This window comes from Lithobates pipiens, unplaced genomic scaffold (genome assembly GCF_037356315.1).
Source record: "Lithobates pipiens isolate NorthernLeopardFrog02 unplaced genomic scaffold, aLitPip1_a1.2 Scaffold_19, whole genome shotgun sequence".
Classification (NCBI taxonomy): domain Eukaryota; kingdom Metazoa; phylum Chordata; class Amphibia; order Anura; family Ranidae; genus Lithobates; species Lithobates pipiens.
In genome coordinates, this window is record NW_027507764.1 from 140,872,289 (window position 1) to 140,884,636 (window position 12,348).

At 34.7% G+C, this 12,348-nt stretch overlaps 1 protein-coding gene and 1 long non-coding RNA gene across 10 annotated transcripts in view; one reads left to right on the forward strand and one right to left on the reverse strand.

Annotated features, from left to right (window-relative positions):
• Positions 1 to 12,348, reverse strand: part of HOXA3 (homeobox A3) — a 54,969-nt gene that overhangs the window by 7,756 nt on the left and 34,865 nt on the right. The window contains exon 1 of one of the 9 annotated variants that reach the window (XM_077491337.1): positions 7,491 to 7,512. The exons of 6 other annotated variants lie outside the window; for them this stretch is intronic. The gene's annotated coding sequence lies outside the window, so the exon portion shown is untranslated. Of the gene's footprint in view, positions 1 to 3,413; positions 3,551 to 7,015; positions 7,209 to 7,490; positions 7,513 to 12,348 lie in introns of those variants that run through there. 2 more of the 9 variants (XM_077491334.1, XM_077491333.1) reach the window with 2 other exon arrangements.
• LOC143996343 (uncharacterized) lies at positions 3,606 to 11,487 on the forward strand. Its single transcript, XR_013277540.1, has 3 exons — positions 3,606 to 3,745; positions 4,848 to 5,076; positions 9,374 to 11,487. It is a non-coding gene; the product is annotated as an uncharacterized LOC143996343 (long non-coding RNA).

Consider the following 12,348-nt stretch of genomic DNA (forward strand, 5'->3'; position numbering starts at 1 on the left):
TAGGTAGTAGGTGCACATCATATACATTTATAGGCTGATGGGCATAGTGGAAATAATAAAAAAAAAATGCACACCCACCGGTTGTTATATCTATAGCACAAACAGTGAGGCAAATTTACTAAAGGAGTTGGGAATATTTACACAATATATTGTGTGAATATTTACTATAATTAGCCAATAATATGAAAAGCAATGCTTGCCTACTTTTTATCTGCAGATGATTGGATAATTGAAATGAATATTCACACACTTTATTCTTACTAGCTGCTTTAATTTAAAAAAAAAGCCTCACCCTGTATCTTTCTATCATATATATATATATATATATATATATATATATATATATATATATATATATATATATATATATATATATATATATATATATATATATATATATATATATACTATATCTGTATGTTTATTATATACATACAAAAAAGGTGGATGCTGATATTGTAAATGCAAAATAATCACAATTTGTTTGTATCTATATAATCTACAGATATCTTGACATATGTTAGGTAGCATGTATGTGTATATTTACATATGGTTACTTGAATATGCACACAAACAAAAATATACATACACACACATATCTAGGTGTTTTAACTTTCATTTTTTTTTATTAAATATTTACATTTTTTTAGAAATAAGCATGCCAAGTAAAAACAGAATGTTTTATGGAGAACTATTTTTTTTTCTTTTTTTACTGTAGCTTTATACACTGCTATATTATTCCATCAGCTACAGCCCTGGCTTCTATGTAATATATGTTATATATTTTATATATATATATATATATATACACTTTTTTTTAAGAAATAAGCATGCCAAGTACAAAACAAATCTCTTAAGTACAAGGAACATCCACAGCACTTAGGTGTTTTATGGAGAACTATTTTATTTTATTTATTTTTTTAATTTAGCTTTATACACTACTATATTATTCCATCAGCTATAGCCCTGGCTTCTATGTAATATATGTTATATATTTGTTATATATTAAATGTTTTTAATAAATAAGTATGCCAAGTACAAACAAATCTCTGAAGTACAAGGAACATCCACAGCAGCATCTAGGTGTTTTATGGAGAACTTTTTTTTTTTTTTACTTTAGCTTTATACACTACTAAATCCTTCCATCAGCTACAGCCCCGGCTTCTATGTTATATATTTTTTTTAGAAATTTATTTTTTATTTTGTATTATGTTTTATTAATAATTTTATAAACATTTAAGCACACAACCTATGTCCAAAGCAAGCTGGTGCACACAAAATACACACAAAGTTTAGTCCTCAAACATACACATATGACCCAGCCTCACTGATCTGATAAACCTCATGTAAAAACGATAACCCCAGCTCTTGGTGCTTATTGTAAATTACAGGTTATTGTACATTCAGTGCACACTATTGACTCAGTAAACAATCGTTTATCAACTGCTAGATACAGCTTCCCAAACACAGGCCTATAGAACACAATTCTAATGTCATCCAGATGAAAAGTCTACATTCACCTTACTGGGCTCAATAATAATAATAATATAGCATAAAGGACATGTCCAATATGAACATGTATAGAACACACGCACATATATATATATATATATATATATCAGATTAATTAATGCATGCCCACCTGCTGCCTTATGTAAGAACTATACCACTAGTTAGAAATACATGTAAGTCAATTGTAGCCGCTTGGCTTTTAAATAATAACACAAAGCAGCAGAATGATACAACCAGGACTGCTCCAAGGCCAACTCTATTTACTATGTGACCGCCTAGGCTGCTTAATATACTGAGCTCCACATATGGTAGATACATGAACAAAAATACAATGCTAAATAGATTCATAAGTAACTTAAAAAAAAAGTCATAGGCCTTGTAATGTGATTTGTCGTCGTGAAATGTACACAATTCTACCTGTTAAAACATGATGGATTTGAAAAAACACCAGGAACCAGAAAGACCAGCAGCGTTCATCTCCATGACCACGGCATGAACTTTGTGTGCAGCCCCTAACGATAATAGGCTCTGTCTTTGCAACTGCTCTGTAATTTGATGTATGGGGGTCATTTGGCTAGCGAGAGGGTAGATGATGGAAACACAAGCCATAAAATACTTCTAGGATCCTGACTATCTTTTGTTAAATCTTCATGTTTACCTATGTCCAAATAACTATTCAAACTTTTAGCCACAAGACAAAAGCAAAAGCATTCAAAACGCCTCCAAAGCAAACTGCGAGAACATATATAAATATATAAAAAGCTACATTTCAGAAGCTGCTCTCATCTTAGCACAAAGCAAAAGGAGTGGTAAAACATAATGGGGAAAAAAAATAATATATATATATATATATATATATATATATATATATATATATATATGTATATATAGAAAGAGAGAGGGAGAGAGAGAGGGTTTGTTTTTATATCTATACTTCTATGTTTACATTTATATTCTTTTTATATTTCTTTGTGTATCCAATTCTAAACATAATAAAAGAAAGAAGTAGATAAACATTACAAACCCCTAACAGGCCTAAAGTTATCATGGTACGTTTCCAACTTTTTTTTTAAGATGGGGGTTTCACTTTTTCCCCATACCTTCCTACAATGATATTATTATAAATAATATCTGTGTAGCTTTTGAATTTTATTGAAATAGTTGTATCCTTTTCCTTGAAATTTACATTACACACTACTAAAAAAAAAATTCCACCATTTCTCCCAGAGCCAGTATTCTCCCAAAATATAATGACTGGAGTATGAAAAAGATGAACTGGAAAGCCACATGTCAGTGGGCCTTTATTAACCCATTCTTTTCTGAGAAGACCCTGAAAGAGGCATTATTCACCCGACATGCCCCTTAGCTAGCAGTATAACAATATTTCATGCTTTAGAGGATTCACCCAATGTTATTATCGAAAATTAGATTTATATTTGCAGCTCAATTCCTCAAACTGGCAGAATTAAATGAAGTAGGAAATATACTGTAGGAAATAGATATAAATATAAGTAGGAAATAGACTGTAAAAAAAAAAATAGTATTTTATTGAAAGCAAAAATAATAAAGATACAAAAGCACAGCCTGCTTTACTGTTGTAAGTGCAACCATGTTCTTAGTAGTTATTTACTGTGTCCTAGAGAAGAGAAGGGAAAAAATATTTGGAGGTGAAGATAAAAAAAAAATGAGTAATCTCCTAGATTCAATGGGCAGATAGCAGAGAAACTGTGTGGAGACGAGAAAACAGCCTGTATTAGCAAACTATACGTATCAGTCATTTCTTGAAAGGAAGCTGGAGCCTGTGAACTCTTCTTGAACCGAGATTTAAGACTATGGTCATAAATCACTGGGACATAAACTCCAACCATTCAGAAGTGATAGAGGATTTCTGGCCGTCTTACCTTGGATTCTGACGACTGACGCGGAACACAACAGACTGTCCTCCAGTTCGGCTTCAGAACCAGCAGATCTGGGTCCCCCCACCCTGACTTAATTCCTAGGCATAATGAAGGGGGCAAGGATAGCAAAGCACTGCAGCTCTATCACCTAAGCAGGCAAAGCAGGCACAACACGACCTCAGGATGAGAACAAGCGCTCAGGAAATCTGAACAAGAAATGGTCTGCCAAAAAAACTGGACAACCCCTAAGGTTACATATGGGCGACCCCGGTCACCAAGATAAGAGCTATCAACTCTCAGGGCTTTCCAAGTGTAGTTCCACAGACACAAAAATGGTATGTTTCTCCTTACAAATATTGCGTGCTGAATGATGCTAGATTCCAAGGAGAATATTCATCTGGGAACTGGGATGTGTTGGGGGGGAGAGGGGGAAAAAAAGAGAAAGACATTTAGGGAGATGGGGTAGACATGGAAAGAAAAATAAAATAACATGAAAAAATAGTGGGAGGAGGATCTAGGACCCTGTGAAAGTAGGCGTCACTTGGGTTCTGGAAAATTATGCTAATGAACAGCCTGCGACTTAAAGGTCTGATTTAAATGGCTTTAGCTGCTTTTTTTTTCCAATATTATTATTATTTAATTCGCTCCTTTTAGCCTATTTCTATGTGTCTTTAAACGAACGTTAGTTATTTGTCACCAAACATATGCCGCCAGTCAGTAAAAAGGAGTTTCTAATGATATTCTGAATTATTAATCTATTGATGTATGTGCACTTGATTTCAATCCTAACGTCTAGTGTGTGCTGACCTGTCTGGCTTCTAATAAACCAAATCTAAAGGAAATCTTTTCATTTCTGTTAATAGAAGGGTTTGTGGTAAACGAATAATGACTGCTATGATTTTCTTTTATCTTCCCAAAGCGAAATAAAATGCAACTGAATCCCTTTCACTGGCGTTATTCCCTCCTATTGTAGCGTTATTATTTTTCATTGAGGATTAGGACCTAATAAGCGCAACATGGAAAATCTTAAGCCCAAACCAGTTGTTAAAATCTAATATGAATGTTGCAGAGGAGCGAGGTTACTGGGAGAAGGCAGCAAATAAAGTGAAATACATAAAGGACTATATAGGCCGGTGGCCTCTTCTGCATACCAATGGCTTTGTCATTTATGGCTAGGAAAGATTTATTACACCATGCACCATGGCTGTAAACGGGGCATTAAAACACAGAAAACACTTGCTCCTTACTGCAGATTGCAATGGCACCACTTGAAAGGAGGGAGTCAGGCAACGTAGGAGGAGAAGGCAGCCAGAAATCCACTACTAGGCATTTTCATTTAAGCCAATACTCAGTGTTGTATTTGATGAAAGCCCACTTTGGTCAATCATTCACCCCACTACTTCTTAAATTTGCTGATCCGAGTTTCTTTTATTTCAGTACTGCTGAGGATAGGATCAGCGCCTTCCTTATGGCTGGACACCCTATACCTTATAATGCCTTCCAGACTGGAGAGAAAAAGAGAGAGAGAGCATACACTCTGTTATAACCTACTTACACATGAAATAGGAGGGGAAATGGACCACAATAAATTCCATGATGATTATCATTTGAAAGGTTTATGCCTCTGACAGGGAGATGTTTATCCCATCCACGGCACCTTTCTCAGGTATTGTTTGTATGTATGTGTGTTGTAAATCAGTTTACTGGAGCTATATTATGTAGGTCGGGTATTCATTTTGTATAAAGTGCTGCTTGATTATTCCCTGGCTTCCAGGTTCTAGAGAGATTGATGGGATCCTACTCATTATCGCATATATTTACACCTTATCGCTATATATTGTTTTATAATTGAAATCATGTTTGTAAAATGCTATGTGTGCAATAAAAGTCTGACTATTCAAGGCTCTTGGGTTGATTGGATATTTATGCAATAGCAACATAAATGTAGAAAAGTAGAACATATGACTGGGGAAGCAGCACCTTGGGTAGCCGTAAAGGTAGATCTACAAAAAGCATTGCACTTAGCCACCGCTAACTATTAATACCAGACACCCTTTTTTCCTGTGCAGTAAATATGGATATGAAAATATTTATTTACGTAAGAATTACATCAGAAACTGATAATGCATATTCCTTAAATAAATAAAATACATTTAATAAAGTATTATTTTAAAGTGAATCGGTTATTCAAATCAATATATTCATAAGCCTTTGCTTTATCTACTGAACATAACTTGCATCCTTCAACAAAAATCCTGACATAAAAGAACCAATGCGATATGTCTTCCAATCTATTTCTTCCAAATAAAAAGGAATATGCAAACATGTATAAGATGAATATATACACATGCATTTAAATATTTATTATTGTATATATGATACATATACACACACATATATAAACATTTATATATCTTGTATAAATGGTTCACATACACACTCACACATATATACGTCTGTGTGCATATATATAAGAATAGATGTTTTGTTTATATACGTATGTATGTATCATATGCACAATAATATATATAATATATATATATATATATATATATATATATATATATATATATATATATATATATATATATATATATATGTATATATATAGATAGATAGATAGATAGATATATTACTCACACACACATATTTTTCTATAGAGACATACAAACACATACAAGGAATTATGCAGCTAGCCTAGCCACCTTCTGGGAAGCATGATTGTAAACCATTTTGGTACATCATCTTATCAAGCTCTTCTGCCCCAATTCACTAGCTACATAAATCAAATCTCAGCACTGTGACCTTTCCTCAAGCGCCACTCATTAGTGCGTGTACTTAATATCCTCACTCTCTCTATGTATTCCTATGCAGCTTTGTATACACATTGTAACATGCCAATAATCATATCTATAGGATATGAAAAATAACCACTTCAGCCTTGACCCGATAGTGTTAGGCAGCCTCTTAAATTGTAAAGGCGGTTTGAAGTATCTAGATATGTTATCAACATCTAGAATAGTGCATTTTTTTCCTGTGGCCAAATAACACAAAGAAAAAAAATAATATATATATATATATATATATATATATATATATATATATATATATATATATAAATCTGGTATTTTATTAAAATACAAAGATAGCAATAGCTACAGACGGAATAACACCTAAACTAAAAAATAAAAAAGAAGCATTCAAATCACCTAAATACAACACATCAATGCCATCATATTTTTTGTGTTGAAATTGCAGGATAATGAGCATTTGATCCTTATTAAATATTGTTTTTCTAATGGCTGCCCGCTCAATTCTACAAAGAATAGAGGAAGACAAGAGTAGACTAATAAAAAAAAAAAGCAAAAAAAAATAAAAAAATCCTAAGGAGTCCAGCACTGGTAAGCTTTATAATTATAAACCAAGCACACAGGAAAATCGTTATTTTTGCTGTATCAGAAGAGATATTAGAAGATGTGAAGAGAGAAGACCCTCCAAGAAGCGCAATGGGGAAACAGAATACACACGCAGACCCTAAATTCTCTATTGACCTTTATCATGGCCAGCAATAACTCACACCATTCATGAACAATCATTCGATATACCTTAAAATAAAATCCATCCTTTCTAACGAAGCATTTAGTCCTATCAGCTTTCCAGTGGGGTCTCGCTGATGGTGGGATCTGGGTTGCAATAATAAAGAGAGCCTCTTGCTGGAGGTGGTAGGGAAAGCACTTGCTCTCAACAGATACTGGAAAGGCGTAATCACAGGAGAAGCTTGGCTGGGTCTCCGCTCCAAATGGCACAATAATGCGCTGTATTATGTGCTCACGTGGTCATACGTCAACTTAAATCCTTTTATTTCAAATAGGGAATGGTGGAGGAACAAGATTTGCAACATTCACCCTCTCCCTACCTCAAATAACACATAAACCCAACTCAGCACAAGTCCAAGGTCCCCCATTATTTGTTCCCTATTCTGGACAGAAAAAAATACGTTCCCTTATCTATCACATAGCTGTTGACTCACATACTTCCACAAGTTAGTACAATAGGTACTGAAGGCAGAAGAACACTCACAGGAGTAGGTCAGTCCATGGAGTAGAGCAAGCCTTGTTGACTGATTACTAAGCTCAGCACATATGAGCCATTAGAGAGGCCCATTGAGGAAGCCTTGCTTACTCCCACACATGACACATGTCCCACAGTAGAAGCTAAAAGGCCCTTAATTACCTGACAAATGCAAAACGCGTCTATCCTTCTAAAAGTTTTATGTTCATCTAAGCACAAGATTCCTCTGAAATGGGTCTGACATTTTTTGAGTATTCACAAATCCTCCTGTGTAAAGTCCCCTTGAGAAGCAGTTGTCTACAGACTCACAATTACAAGGTGCTTTCTGCAGTTGAATGACTCTTTGCACTAAAAAAATTATACTATTGTGTGTGTGTGTGTGTGTGTGGTGTAGTGTGTGTGTGTTTGTGTGTGTGTGGTGTGGTGTAGTGTAGTGTGTGATGTAGTGTGTGTGTGTGTGTGGTGTAGTGTGTGTTTGTGTAGTAGTGTAGTGTGTGTGGTGTAGTGTGTGTGTGTGTGGTGTAGTGTGAGTGTGTGGTGTAGTGTGAGTGATATACAGTAGTGTGGGTGGTGTAGTGTGTGTTGGATGGTTATAGATATACTGATAATAAAATAGGTAGTTAGATAAAAAGAAAGATAGATAGATAGATAGATAGATAGATAGATAGATAGATAGATAGATAGATAGATAGATAGATAGATTAGAGATAGGCTGGCCATACATTATACAATTTGCTTTTTACATTTCCTTTAGATATACCTTAAACTATGTAGTGGAAGGGCTACCCTGATTGCATACAAATTGAAAGTGTTTAGGTTTGACCTCATATTATATGTTTTTTGTAAATCTAAAGGAAAATTGTAGAACAAGATTATAAAATGTATGGCCAACCAAAGACTTATGGTACAACAGGTAGGTAGATATATTGGTAGATACATAGATTCGAGATAGACTGATAAAAAAGGCAGATAGATAGATAGATAGATAGATAGATAGATAGATAGATAGATAGATAGATAGATAGATAGATAGATAGATAGATAGATTAGAGCTAGACTGATTATAAAACATGTAGGTAGATAGCTTGAGATAGACTGATAATAAAATAGGTAGATAGATGGATACATTTATTGATAGATATATTAGTGATAGGCTGATGATAAAATAATTAGGTAGATATATAAACTGATAGATAGATAGATAGATAGATAGATAGATAGATAGATAGATAGATAGATAGATAGATTAGAGATAGACTGATAAGAAAATGAGTTGGGTAGATAGATAGAACTACCCATAGACACAAATACTCCAAACACACACACACACACACACACACACACACACACTCACAGTATACACACCTTAAGTTTAAAAAGAGACGTATATGGATACACATTCAAGTTATTTGGGGGGAGTTTATGGTCAGTGGCCTCTGAACAATAACATTTAAGAAATGAGATCAAGCTTCATTGGTGAAACTATTCCATAGGAGAACTCCCAAAGACACAAGCTGAGCCCATGAAAGCGAATAAAACTGATTTTCTGGCTCAGGCTTGTCATTTTCAAGCAAGTTAATGAATATCTCGAACAGAATGAGCCATGGAACAAAAAGCCTCTAAGCAGCAAAGGGGAGCGAAATTAATGGATAATTGGGCAGTTGTTGGGAAGTTCAGGGCAGAGTAAGATGTGTGGCTTCTTCTCTGGACTGGAACACTTAAGAACTGGATGGAACTTGAAGAGGAGCCCAGTCTTTCTAAACTACTTGGTGGAGACTTTACACCACACTTATTTCATTACACTGCACATTAGCAGGTAAATTGCTGTTAGTGTGAATGGAGCCTTAAAAACTGAAATGTATATGTAGCTCACAAGTATCTGTGTCTTTCAGAGATCGAAGATTGAAGTGGGTTTACTGGAATCGGCCTGGTGATGAATGGATGAGCATGGAAGCCCTGGATGGACTGAGTATCACAAGAATTGTGTTTACTTCAGGGAATTTCTGGACTCAGTTTGCTCCACAATCCATCTAGTGTACCGCTGCAGCCAGGATATATTGACTGTGGATTCCATATGGGTGGTGCAAACTGATAAATATATACTCTATTTTCTGTTTATGTGCAGGACTAACTACAGATTGCTACTCGATTACGCTATTATTACTCCAAAAATCACAATTGTGCTATAATTTGTGTAATCTCCAGATCGTTACAGACACTCAGAAGTGTAAATCTGTGCAGCCCTATTGAGCACGAGGTTGACCACGCCAGGGACACACAAAAGGCTCTTTATCTGGCAAAGTTCTGACATGGCTGGGATAATTGAAGAGGTTTATGGCCATGAGCATGATAAAATGCTGGGCTTTGCTGTTTCTTGACAACTTTCCAGCAACACTGGCTCAATTTTTATTATGTTATGTGTAGATAAATAGTCACATTTTGATATTTATCATTACACCTGGGTAGTCGCATAACTAAAAGTGGTGACCTAGGACGACAAATAAATCATTACATGGCCGCCTATATGCATCTATATTCATATGTGCTGTCAAATATTGCTCCTGTGTCAATTCTACCAGTATTTGTGTTTACATGTATTGTTTTTAGAATGGAAATCTACACATCTTCTTAAGTAGTGTATATCGAAGGTTGCTAGCAGAAAGCTCATATGCAGGCTAATGCCAAGAAAGGCAGGAGATTATACTGAAAACTTCAGAGGTGCTGCATACCCATGGCGGCCCCCCTCAAATTTATAGCGCACCATTACTGGCAGGTGTGAACAAAGAAAATCAATAAACTTGTCAACGGGAGTACTTAAGAGTGTAATACTGCTGCGTGTGAAGGGGAGTTTTATGACTGCTTTAAATATCATTAAGAAAAGACAACAGCCGATTTGGGTAGCCATGAAGCTGGTTAAAATGGAAATGCAAAATTCTGCTTTTTTGTTTTTCAGTAAAGTGAGATCACCTACTCTGGGGCGATGTTTGAAGTAATCAAATGTGCTGCAGATGAGTTTATGTTGTGTGTAAGTATTATCCCAAACAAAGTAGCAACATGCAAATACAAAGCTTTCCCGGATGGTAAAAATACACATCTGTGCTGAGCAGCTTTAGGAAACTTCCTATTTGAATGTCAACTGGAGAATGGTATATAAATCATGTAGCTGGGGTCCTTTGTCCTGCTAAATTACTGAGAATTCTTCACATGTCCTGTGTCTCCTTAAATATCACTATTTCTTGAGTTACCTGCAAGGATTTGGTGTTTTGTAACACACCATGAATAGTAGCTATTCTGTCATCTTAAATATTTATCAGGGGCATCCTTGTTTAGTGCTGACATGAGTGTGACTATGATAACTTTGTTACTATGGGTCAGACCAGCAAGAAATACATGTGAGCAGGGAAGTTCTAACTGCTAAAAAAAAGGTTTTTGGTATAGAAATACTCTAAAATCAGTTTGCAAGGTGGTAAAATAAGCCCTCTTTGGGTTATCAAAATAAAAATAAATAAAGGATAGATGGATAAATAGAATGAATAAATAAATAAGAGAAGGGGAAAGAGAGAGAGATACACACATACATATTAAGAAAGAAAGAAAGAAGGAAAGAAAGAAAGAAAGAAAGAAAGAAAGAAAGAAAGAAAGAAAGAAAGAAAGAAAGAAAGAAAGAAAGAAAGAAAGAAAGAAAGAAAGAAAAAGAAAATAGATAGATAGATAGATAGATAGATAGATAGATAGATAGATAGATAGATAGATATTAAAGTATGTTGACATATCAGAAAAAATCCAGTCCTTTTTATCTCTCTTTTGATGGGTGTGTTACTCAAGATCTCTGCAAGATCTTTGCTCTAACACAAATCAGCACTCTTTCATAAATACTTCTCAATTTAGTCAATACAAGTCGTATGGTGCCCCCAATAGCAGTAGTGATATTTTTAGGTGTGGCTGAAGCTACAGTCTTATAGGCTGATTTTTTTGGTATGGATAATAAAGATGTCCCACAATCAAAGCAACATTTTCTTTGTGTTCCTCAAGTATGCATCAGTTAAAATATGCACGAGAAATGATTGGAATATCGAAATGTATCCAAGGAAGCAAAATAAATGGCATAACTGGACATGTAAAACAAACACAAAAGCTGTGCACACTATATATCAATACATTTATGTTTTTTTTTTTAATAGAAATATAGTAAATCACACAAAGACGTTTACAAGGACTGAAATATTACATTTGTGTCATTAAAGGAAATAGCTAATTTAGTGACCATAAATCACGAAATAATGTTGCTGTAATTAGCTATATTTTTGTTAGAATCAGTATCAAGCAACCATAGCAGGTTGTTCAAATTGCCATTGCCATATGATTCTATGACACCAGACGTTTAAACTGATTTATTTTAAAATGTAGCACATTTTCCACTAGTACTGATTTGCTTTTGACCTGTTATAAAACAAAGTGACGTTAAACCTATGAAACAAAACTGTGATCTTGCTATTTTTCCATCACATAACAGCATCGCTTGGTTATAGGAAAACTTGACCAGGTCATTCACAAAACATACACCTACAATAGTTTTTTTTTTCCTGGTAAAGGATATGTAAAAGAAATAACTAGCTATTGACAGCTGCCAATCAGGTACAAGATTCAACATATCACTCTTCTTTGATCATAGCATTAAAAGTAATTTTATTGCTAAGACACAATCATTATTCTCCCAGTGCTATTCATAGAGGCGGCTTAATTTCATACATAAATCCAAAAGACTAATGAATCGTGGAGATATAATGTCCTCCAACACTCTGCTTTTCCATCGCTAACCAGACTCTCACCCCTACACTTGAGATGGACTGACTTTGTAACTCAGGAG